We start from the raw sequence: 12517 nt of genomic DNA, 5'->3' as shown, positions 1-12517 counted from the left end.
CGCCCAGCTCAGGAGGACCAGGAGCCTCTGTCTCTCACCCTAGGCCCCTTTCTTTCAAGCTTCCCCAGCTGTGCTCCTCTGCCTGGCAGCAGCCTTGGCTCTCTTCCAACACATCCCTCAAAATCAGGTGTAACAACACCAAACTGGGGCGGGGGAGGGGTGGAACTGGGGCCAGGCATTCAGCCTCACCCTCTAAAGGGACAACCCAGGCACAGCACCGGCCAACCTAAGGTGCTGCTTAAATGAGAGCTAGTATTATTATTGTAATTATTATGGCATCACCCCTAAGGGAACCACTGGCCAGCCTGCCTCTTCCTGGCTCCAGGAGGCCTTTCTCTTCTTCCCAAACTCCCTGGCTCTGTACACCTTGTGAAAAATGGTTTTGCTTAGTAATCGTTGTCTTGGAGACTCAGAGCTTCCCCCATCCCCCTTTCTTCCAATGTTCAGTTTCTTCTTCAGAAGGAACTTAAGATCTAATCTAAATGGGTCTATTCCTGCTCATAGTGTTGCCCCAACAGGTCTGGGAAGATGTTGATTCCTCCCTATGGTCAAGACAGGTGATACGGAAATTGATGTCTCTTTGACCAAGATTAAGTGACCTAAGTCAAGTACCCCAAGACCCTCATTTTAATAGAGCCCACCTCTCAGTGTGTTGACCAATCAGTTGATTGGCTCTCCTTGGGAACACCTACTCTTTGAAGGGTATATAATTCTATACTCCCAAACCCCAAATTCGGCCAGCTCAGGACTGGCTCCCTTAGTGGGGCCCAGTTCTGAACTGTAACTCCCATGCAGCGCATTTGCCCAGCTTGAGAGAAATTAAAAACATAGACACAATGTAATTTTGTTTGTCTCTTTCTTGGAACAAGCTTTGTGAGATTGACACAAGGGTGCCGTGCCTTGGATAGAAGATGAGGCCTTGGAGACTAGTCCCTTCCCGTGACAACGCTGGGACTGAACGCCCACAGGACTCTTCCTGAAGTCCCAGCTCTGGAGGATTTGTGAGTCTTCTCTCCAAAATTCCAGTTCCTTATCTCTCAGACTCTATGTATTAGGTTGCAGTTTGCTTTTCTCTCCAAGCAGCTCTGGGCAAAGAGACATCAAGATGGGTCTCCTGGACAGAGACCTCAAGAACCGTCTCCTGGAAAGTAAGGATATCCTTTATAGTCTGACTGTAATTTGGCTATGGGTCAGTCAGAATCCAGAACTGGGAATCCAGCTAACAAAACTTCCACCTCTTCACTATCAGTCTGATGACCATAAACATTACCAGTGCTGGTGTCAATGGACCAAAGATAATTCTGAATTATTTTGGCCCCATTGGGGTTCCTTTAACTGGTCCAGATTCACATGCCAAAGATAACTCAATTTTGACCAGCCGAATTCTTACTCTAAAAATCCGATCCGTGCACACTCTGTCTTGTCATTCTGTCTGTGCCCTTGTGTTTGTAAAGTGACTGTTATGTTTGTGCTGAAAGATTTAAAACACAGTCAGGAAAACTTCTAAGGCCTGTAATTAGAGAGAACACTGGGAAATAGCCCCTGCCCTAGGCTTTTAGCAGGAGCTTAAGACTTTTTGGAGGCCCAAGTTGGGGTTACAAAAATAAAGTTAAATACTGAGCACTGGAACTGAGAAAGCAGGCGACTCCCTGGAGCTAGTTGTAAGGTAGAATGAGCAGCAGCAGCTTTATTCTAATAAGATCTAGACCAAGCTGCACTCACAACTGCAAAAAGAAAGTTTTGGGTCTTTTAAGACATCTTGGTCTGGCCTTGTATCATAGCCTTAAATAGGATCACTTTAAGATTTCAGTGATTTGTTTAAAATGCATACTAACATTATAAACACTGTTTGTGGAGGGTGTGAAAGAAATCCAGCTCCCTTGATTTGGAAATTATTAAGCATTAACTCCCTCCAGGTGCACAGAAGCAGGACAAAAAGGGGGCGGGTATGGTTTTTAACTTGGAAAATTGTGTCATTAGGTGGTCAAGCCATTTGTGATCTGTTAATGAGGTCAGAATCCCACTCTTGCGTTTCAACAGGAACATAAGTCACTGCATGTCTAACAATGGTATGTGCAGTCTGAGATGTGGTTGAATGGAAAGAGGAGGTAGTCTGAGTAATGGGTTTGGAAGGTTAGCAAAGAAAAGTAAAGGCTTGAGCAAAAATATGGAAGGTAGAAAAAAACTGGGGACAGCTGAGGAGGGCGGCAGCAAGCTCATGTGCTCTGAGCGCCCCCATCCTTGGATAGTTGTTGTAGGTGCCTTTGTGCCAGCTTCAGATAGTTCAAGCGTGTTAAGAGGGAAGATTGATTTTAAGTAGAAATATTGAAAATGAAAATTTTGTAGCTTGATTTTTAAACCAATAGATAAAGTTATAGAGGGCTAGAAGGAATTGCATCCACATGCCTTTCACAATAAATCTGAAGGCCTAATTAAGTCGAACACTACATAAATATTGGCTATGGTCACAATAAATCTGAAGGCCTAATTAAGTCGAACACTACATAAATATTGGCTATGGTCACAATAAATCTGAAGGCCTAATTAAGTCGAACACTACATAAATATTGGCTATGGTCACAATAAACCTGAAGGCCTAATTAAACCGAACATGGTTATTGGGATTTGTGATTATTCCATAAAATCTTAAATTGTTTCCTTGTGTTGTTCAATTAATTATTATTGACTCTGGAATCTCTGGCGTTTTCTGCCTGAAGAAATTGGCCACACCCTGTCAGCATTAATTCAGATTCCTTAGTTCTCTTTTGCCTGGGCAAAAAGCAGCAGAACAACTCAGAGTCTTAGGGCTTCAACCCAGACAACTTAGCAGTGAAAAGGTATTGTTATTTGGCATTCAGGAATTGGTTTTATTTGCCTCGGTTTACTGTTCTGTAAGGAGATAATGATGGAACCCACTTCCCAGGGATGTTGTAAGGATCACATGATCAGCATAGGACAAATGCTATCCAAATGTTAACTGTTTAAATTAAATGTAATTGTTTCATAGTTGGTAACTTTATATGAGTTTTTAGATGTGATCAGTATGCCAATGGTGATGAGATGAATGATTTTCTGTATAAAGCAATTTGGGGGCACATCCAACTAAATTTAGGTCATCTGATTGGTAATTAATTGGTTTTGTTTCAAGTTTCAGTACATCATAATTGTTTATGGTATTGATATATTTCTAAATTTTCTTTTATTGTGTAATTTGGTAACAACTGTATCACCTGTGTTGTTACAAAAGCAATTTCTCTCATAATCTAGATGTTTTTAGATTAAAAATGGTACCGTCAGAAAAAAAAATGAATGGGTCAGAAAGCTGTAAGGTCATTCTATCTGTGTTGTAATATTCTTTAGCACTGTAATTTAAAAAATCATAAACTTCCAAGATTTGTCTGTATTTGAAAAGAAGCTTCAGCTAAAATTATCTGGCTACCATTTATGAAATTTGTGAGATTGTCAACTATTTGGGGTTATTGTTTTAATCAAGGATTTACAAAGGTATTTTTGTGAAAGAAAACTTGGTAATTATGCAGAAGAAAGACTGTGTAAAATCTCCTTGTAATTCTTATCAACCCTGTGCAAGAGTTTTGTGTTGGAGAATTCTTAATGAGTAAATGGATCCTTCTTAGAAACCTTTTTGACTAGAGAATTAGGTAACTAGGAATTTTGTGGTAATTAGGAATTTCATTTGTTATAGTAACATCAGGATAAATTTTAAGCTGTTTTTAAGAAGGGGAAATACTTTTACAAAGAAGTGTTTTGCAAAATCTTTTGTGTGATTTTTAGAAGGCCCAGTAAATTTCATTTGCAAGCTAATTTATTGCAATAATAATTTGATACTGATAACAATTATGTCCAAGCCTACTGTGAATTTTCGAGTTTCATTCCTACTCTTCTTGTGTCCTTTGGACTGGCCTTAAATGGATGTTTTCAGAGAGACAGAGTCAGCAGCTCAGTGAAAGCAGCATCAGAGATTTAAAGTGATAATCATTTAAGATCATTTGAGCCCCAATAAGGGCCAAAGCCTGAACTAATCAGCCAGACATGCTTTTTGAATGAACTAAAAAATGCCCCTTCCTGTGTCAGCAACTATAGGACCAGATAAGGCTGACCAGGAGCATTCTTCCCTTTTGTAAGCACTAACAGACAGGATGCCTTGGACCAGATTTTGTCTTGAAAAGTTAGACTTTTCTTATCTTGATATCCTATGGACATATGCTCTACAGGGGAAACACAGATATCCTAGGATTGTAGTTTCAAGTGATACTTTGTCAATTGTCTTGTCTTATTGTGTTTACAACTTATTCAACTAAGAAACTTCCTTTCTCAGGCTATGGTTAAACATATTTGGAGATCATAAATTTGAGTGACGTAGACATCCTGAGTTGGGATTGTTCTAAAATGCATTTAAGGCTTCTCATTCTTTTTATCAGTCAGTCAGAATTTAACTTCTGGCTCCATGGAGATGTATCTGCTAGCTTTAAGGGAATAAACAATATGAATTTGTATATCACCTAGGCTGTTTGCCTTTTTTAACCAAACTTTCAGATTGACAAAGGCTAGTGAGTAATACTAAAGCATCCCAATTCCTGTAATGACCTGTAAGTGGGAAATATCTTGCTGTTTAGATCTGAATTCATTCCATGGTCTAGCAGGAGTCAAAATTAGTGTTGAACTTCTCATATGTATAAGATTGAATTCCTGAAGTATCTCTTTTTTTTCAGATTAAGTATGGTTAGAAAAGGGCAAATGAGCTTGAGAAACAGATGCAAATCTATTAATAAAAGTAAGTTATGAACTATCTTGTGTTATCTTAATGGGAAATTTGATTTTATTTATGTTTGGTATTTAGTCAGGAACTAGAACATGTGTAGGAATGCATGCAAACCACTGAAGGCTCACCAGAAAGATGTTCCCATTGCTTAAGGGGTTCTGAGAGCAGAGGGATTATTTCTGTGCTGAATCTCTTACTGCTACCACTGTGAGATTATGGTCACATATCTGAAACTCTGATTATCGGAACTTGCTATTCAAGACCTCATGGGATGTTGCTCTGAGTCTGACTCCAGGTGTGGTTATGGAAGGAATGCTATTGTGCCACTGATCCATGACAGCAGCAACCCTGTAGGATCCATGAACTGCAGAGGGTGTTCTCATGGGAAAAGTTGGGCAAACAACTATTCCACGTGAGCTGAGGTAGGAGTCTCCTGACTCAATTTCCCCAATATGACTATGACACCTGGCTCACTTTAAGCCCGGCTCATCTACATCACTTTTGCCTGGAATTAACATGAAGTTAGGGAAACATTGTTCACTTACTATAGTTATGTCCCTATCCTTTTATGGAAAATTTCTTTAAAAAATTTTTTGTAAACAATATTAAATCAATTAAATAATATATTGATACTGGAGCATCTGAGGTTACTACAGTAAGATACAAGTATAAGATTGAGCTATTTGGCCCACAATTTTAGCCCAAACAACTAACAAATTAAATATTTAGCCTTGACGTCTATTACTAGTATATATTCCTGTTTAAATTAGGGTCCCTAAATTCCTAATAATGATATGAGGATAATTAGGTCAAAGACTTGTGAAACCAGGATATAATTCTGTTATTTAGTACAATTAATTAATTTTAGAAGAATGGTTTGGGGTCTATCTTGTGAATGCCTTAACAGCAGCATCCACTTTAATTAGGGGTTACTTATTTGAACGTGGCTAGAAACTAGAATTATTTTATTATAAGTAACTAACTTGATATGTACTGTTTTAAAATTGATTACTCAATGTGTTTATGTATACCATCCCTGAACCTTTTGTTGCATTGTTAGTTAATCTGACAACCTCTCTGTTACTAATTCTTTACTGGAACCTCATCTGCCTGATCGGGGAATGAATAATGTGAAGTATAAAAACTGGGTTCTAATTTTTCTGTTTTTATTTGAGTTTCTTAAATATATTGCAGACCCCTCCTCAAACCATTCTGAACCCCCAACACCTGAGAAAGGCCTGAAATCTGGATTGGCCAATCAGGAGAGGCATTATGGCTCCCTCTGAGCTTAATCTACCACAATGCTTTGCAATGCTCTGGCATAACAGACATGCCTTGCTCTCTCAAGTGAATTCAAAATGCCCCTTCCTGTGTCAACACTACAAGGCCATACAAAATGCAAAATGGATAATTTTGATTGTGTTAAATTGAAAAGTTTTTGTATAAACAAAGCCAATGCAACAAAGATTAGGAGGGAAACAAAAAATTGGGAGAAAATCTTTACAACCAGTGTCTCTGATAAAGGCCTCATATCTAAAATATACAGGGAACAGAGCCAAATTTATAGGAATACAAGTCATTCCCCAATTGAGAAACAATCAAAGGATATGAACAGGCAGCTTTCAGAGGAAGAAATTAAAGATATCTATAGTCATATGAAAAAATGCTCGAAATCACTATTGATTAGAGAAATGCAAATCAAAACAACTCTTAGGTACCACATCTCTCCTGTCAGATTGGCTAACATGACAAAACAGGAAAATGATAAATGCTGGAGAGGATGTGGGAAAATTGGAACACTGTTACATTGTTGGTGGAGTTGTGAACTGATCCAGCCATTCTGGAGAACAATTTGGAATTATCCCATAGGGCTACAAAAATGTGCATACGTTTGACCCAGTAACACCACTCCTAGGGCTATATCCCAAAGAGAACACACAAGTGGAAAAGGGACCTGTACACGCAAAAATATTTATAGCAGCTCTTTTTGTGGTGGCAAAGAATTGGAAATCAAGGGGATGCCCATCAATTGGGGAATGGCTAAACAAGTTGTGGTATATGAATGTAATGGAATACTACTGTGCTATAAGAAATGGGGAAGATATGGACTTCATAATAACCTGGAAAGACCTACATGATCTGATGCTGAGTGAGAGGAACAAAACCAGGAAAACATTGTACACAACCACAGACATATTGATTCTGTGAGGACTTGCTTTAATAGACTTGGCTCTTCTCAGCAATACAAGGCTCAAAGACAGCTCCAAAGGACTCATGATGGAAAGAGCTATCTACATCCAGAAAACAAACTGTGGAATCTGAATGCAGATTGAGGTAAACTATTTGCTCTATTTTTTCCTCTTCTTTTTTGGTTTTGTTTCTCCTCTCTCACAATTCATTCCACTGATCATAATTCTTCTTTACAACTTGACTATTGTGTAAATAAGTTTAATGTGAAGGTTTATATAGAATCTATATTGGACTGCATGCCATCTTAAGGGGGAGGGGAGAGGGGAGGGAAGGGAAGAAAATTTGAAACTCAAGAACATGTAGAACTAAGTGCTGTAAACTAAAAATAAAAAATCTAATTAGAAGAAAAAAGGAAAAAAAAAAAACACTACAATGTAGTCAGATGAAACTGACCAGAGCATTCTTCTGTTAATGCCACTAAAGACAGGATGCCTGGGACTAGATGCTATCTTGACTAGTGGGACTTTTCTTTATCTTGGTATTTTATGGACATATGCTATGTAGGGGAAGCACAGACATCCTGGATCTATAATTTTAATGGACATTTTAACACTACTCTTATTGTATTAGCAACCTATTCACTTAAAAAATTCCTTTCTCATGTCATGGTTAACTATACGGAGACCATAATTTTGACTGACATGGGCATCTTTAGCCAGGAAAGGAAGGAGGAGTGAGAGGGAATTGCTCTGAAGATCTAAGGTCTGCTTTGTCGGTCCTTTGTCCATTGTCTCACAGTGAGCTCCCAATAGAATCTCAATATGCTTGATTATGAAAAGGTAATAATTATACTGATACTTATTATGATTGCAGATTTGTATTTGAAGTCTTGGCTATTATGAAAATATATTAGGTGGTTTAAAGTTATAGTTTCAATATAATCATGATGAGATGAATGATTCTCTGTGTAAAGTGATTTAGAAATGCATTCACCCAAATTGCTAATGGGTTGTTTCAAGTTTTAAATACATAATAATGTTTAGGGCATTGTTACATTTCTAAATTGTGTAATTTGGTAAATAATTGTGTCAGCTATGTCACTGAAAAAACAATTTCTCTTAGAATCTAGAATGATTCTTGTCCAAAAAATATAGTGAAGAATGGATGGGTGAGGATAAACCTCTAAGTCTGGTCTATATTTAAGAGGAAGTTTCACCTAAAATTCTTACCAACTCTGTGCAAAAGTATCCTGTGTTGTGGAATTCCTACTGAGTAAATGAGGATCCTTGCAAAAAAAAAATAGGAGTGTGATTTTCAACCCTGCTTCTTAATATATGTGTGTGTGTGTGTGTGTATACACACACACACACACACACACACACACACACACACACATATATATATGTATGTTAATTTGGAGATTTGTGGACTACCATATTTACTATCTCTGTGAGATTCCAGAATGTAATAATTTTCCTAATTTCTAGTGATATATTTAAAGACAAAGGAAGAAAAGATATTGAGTAAATTTTTAAAGGCCTGGTAATATTTATTATGATGAGACTAATTTCACTGGATATGTTCTTGGCTTATAAAAAGCTGAATCTCCTCTCCATTAAAACATCTTTTTGACTAAGGAATTTTGTGATATCTAGGAATTCCGTAATAACTGGGAATTTAGTTTGTTATAATACTTTGGGAATTTATTTATACTTAAGGACATTTTACACCAACTTAGTTTTAATGAATTCAGTTTTAAAGGTTTATTTTTGCTTTAAGGTAGAAGAGAGAGATATCTCATTTTAAAGTTTCCAACTAATTTTCCCCCATAAAAGTTTAGTGATTAGTCCTCTTAACATCAGGATAAATTTTTAACTATTTTTTTAAAAAGGAGAACTATTTTAAAAGAAATGTTTTGAGAAAAAAAAATCTCATGTGATTTTTAGAAGGCCTTCTAAATTTCATTTCCAAGATAATTTATGGCTAAATTAATGTAATGAGCTGTAAAGCAGAATAGGTCTTGCTGTTTTGATCTGAATTTGTAGTCATTCCGTGGCCTAAGCAAGAGTTAAATTAGTGTTTGAACTTATCACATGTTTAAGATTCAAACCCTAAAGTGCCTCATTCTTCCAGGCTGAATATAATAAGAGAAGGATGTTGCAAGCTAGCCGCTGCTGTGGGGGTGAAAGACCAACACAAGCCCAACAACATGAATGCTGCCAGCACAGGTTCTTTTGATCTGCTTTAATAAGGAAAGCAATGTCAAGGAGTTAACAATCTTACTTTAATCCAACATATACATATAAATTCACTTAGTTCAGGGGGAAAAGCCAGCACCTTGAACTTCAGGGCAGATACAAACAAATTTCAAACATACATTATATAAACAGACCAAATCACAATTTATAGTTACCAAGAAACCATCAACATCTGGATTGATGAGCCCAGAGGCTCTTAGAGCAGCTGCCCAGAGTGCCATGCCAACACTCCTCCAGGAGTGAGAGCCTCAAGCAAAAAGCTTAGCACCAGTACACAAGGGTTTGGGCCTCAGGTTTTGTACCTAGTAAGGCTCAATCAAAGGCACTTATTTAATTTAGCATTCTAAAACAGTAAAAAAAGTCCCAACTTAATTGATATTACAAAGGATCACCAAGCTTGTGAAACAAGGACATATATATCTATCAACCTCTGAGGCAGAAACTAGGAACCTCTTGTTTTGTTTAAGAAATGGGATTCCAGTACAGACAGTTATGTTAGTGAAGAGCAGTAACTCATGAGCTCTTTTGTGTTATCTTAATGGGAAATCTAACATTATTTTTAATCTGGAATTAGAAAATGTGCAGAAATTTATGCAAACTGCTTGAGACTCACCTTAAGATGTTTCCATTGTTTAAAGGGATTCTGGGAGCAGTAGTATTTTTCTGTGATCAATCTTACTGTTGCCAGTGTGGGATTAAATTCTTATTATCTAGGATGTGTGATCCTTGAGAGCCCGACTCACCTGAAGCCCTGATTATTGGCACTTGCTATTCAAGACTTTATGGGACTGAAATTTACTATTGTTTTCAGCTTTGATTACAGGGATAGTTGTCTGAGTTGTCATGAAGCCAAGAGTAGAATGGCATGGACTGCAGGCTGAGAACTGTAAAGGTGGATGTCTGTGCCTGGGAAGAGTTTTGAGGACAACTTTGGACACAGCCTAGGTACGATCTTCCTGACTCTATTTCCCAATTGTGTTATTTCCTTTCTGAAATGGAAAATTCCCCACCTGTCTAATCCTGAGCCTAGCTTTCAGCATCTAGTGACTATGAGATTGTCTGTCAGATATGACTCATGCCTGGAATGAAACAGAGCTAAGGAAGTTGTTTCCTTCTGTTATGACGTATGACATTGTCCCTTCTTTTTGTTTATAGCAAATTTCTATAATCAAGAAGTTCTGTAAATACAATACCAAATCTATTAAATAATAGATGGCACCTGGAACATCTCTGAGTTAATACGATAGGATGCAAGTATGGATCGCTTCCAATTTTCACTTGCATTCATGGCCAAATAATAACAATACAGGGATAACATCCTCCTAAGGAGAAAATGACCGAAATAATGAGACAAAGACGGAATGTGCTAGATGTGCAATCATGGAAAACATTTCCATATTGATCATTTTGTACAAGAAGACTAGAACCAAAATAAAGAGAAAGAACCAAAGAAAGCAATCTAGCCTGCTTCAGTGTGTGTTCAGACAAGGCCCTTCTCTCTCTGGAGGCAGACAGCGTGCTTCATCATGAGTCCTTCCAAATGGTCTTGGATCATTGTATTGCTGAGAACAGCTAAGTCATTCACAGCTGTTCATCGTACTGTAGTGCTGTTCCCGTGTACAATGTCCTTCTGGCTCTGCTCACTTCACTTTGCGTCGGTTCATATAAGTCTGGGTTTTTCCTGAACTCCTCCTGTTCGTCATTTCTTATAGTACAGTATTATTCCATCCCAATCCTATACCACAACTTGTTTAGCCATTCCCCAATGGATGGGCATCCCCTCAATTTCCAATTTTGGCCGCCACAAAAGGAGCTGCTATAAATATTTTTGTACACATAGGGATGTATCTTGTGATTTCCTAATTTAGCCTTCCAATCCCCCATGATGAATGGGCCATCTTTGTTTCTAGAAGATGCTGTAGGTCTTCACAGAGCTGATCAGCTTTGGTCCCTTTGGCATTAGTGGTTGGAGCCTAGACTTGTGCTGTCGAACAATTTCCCTCGGATTCAAACAGATACCATCCAGTCATTGTCAAGATTCTGCTCCAGCGCTGCTCTCCTCACCCTTCTATCGACCGTGAGGGCTACTCCATTCCTTCTAAGGAATTCTTGCCCACACTGGAATATGTTGTGATCACCTGAATTACATTCCCGTGTTCCCATCCGCTTAAGTTCCCTGACACCCAAGATGTCAATATTTAATCTTTCCATCTCCTGTTTGACCACATCCTGCTTTCCTTAGTTCATAGAGCTCACATTCCAGGTTCTTGTGCAATATTGATCATTACGGCATCGGACTTTCCTTTCAGCACCAGGCGCATCCACAGCCAAGCTTCCTTTCAGCTTTGGCCCAGGAGCTTCGTTAGTACTGGAGCTACTTGCGGCTGCGCACAGCTCTTCCCCAGTAGCATTTTGGACACCATCAGACTTGGAAGTTCTAATTCTTCCAGTGTCTTCTCTTTTATCATTTCCATGCCGTTTGTGGGTTTTTCTTGGCAAAGATACTGGAGCAGTTTCTCATTCCATCTCCAGTAGGTACGCTTTTGTCAGAACTCTAGACCTGTTCATCTTGGGTAACTCTGCTCAGTGGAGCTCAGTTTCATTGAGGGGTTCACAAGCCCCTCCCCTATGACAAGGTAGTGAACTAGCTCATTTTACAGATGAGGGAATGACTCATCCAGGGTCCCACAGCTAGTGTCTGAGGCTGGATTTGAACTCAGGTCCTCCTAATTCCAGGTCCAGCACTATCCACTGTGGCCCTAACTGCTCTCATCTCTGCCTAATTCTTCCCCGTGTTTCAGGAACCACTTCCAACACAACCTTCTCCTCCCACCCAGCAGTGTGCTCCCTCCAACACCCTCTTCCCATCCTGTACATTGTCTGCACCACCCCTCCAAACCCTTCAGTGTACTAACTCCTTTGGTGTTGGTCACTGTCTGTGGTTCTGCTCCGTCAGGGGTGAGGGGCTGCTCTTTGACCCCTGCCTATCTCTGCACACTGGCCTGGGAAAGAAGAGCCTCAGGAAACGGTGACTGTGGAATATCTTTATTTAAAAAAAAAATCAGTGAACGGAATTATGGCTCTTAACTGAGATAGTGGAGCCCGATACATTCCAGGTCCTCCCAGGAAGAACAGCTCAAAGTAGCAGAGGCTAGCGGGGGGAGGGGGAAGGGGTCCTTTCCAGTCAAGGGACTCCCCCCTCCTTAGGAGATAGGACATGACCCTAGCACATCTGGTGCAGGTGGGCCTGCCTCCTCCAGTGTGGGGTAGGGCTTCTCACCCCTGAAGG

Source organism: Trichosurus vulpecula, chromosome 1, assembly GCF_011100635.1.
Source record: "Trichosurus vulpecula isolate mTriVul1 chromosome 1, mTriVul1.pri, whole genome shotgun sequence".
NCBI classification, from domain to species: Eukaryota; Metazoa; Chordata; class Mammalia; order Diprotodontia; family Phalangeridae; genus Trichosurus; species Trichosurus vulpecula.
Note: the sequence above shows the minus strand (reverse complement) of the source record.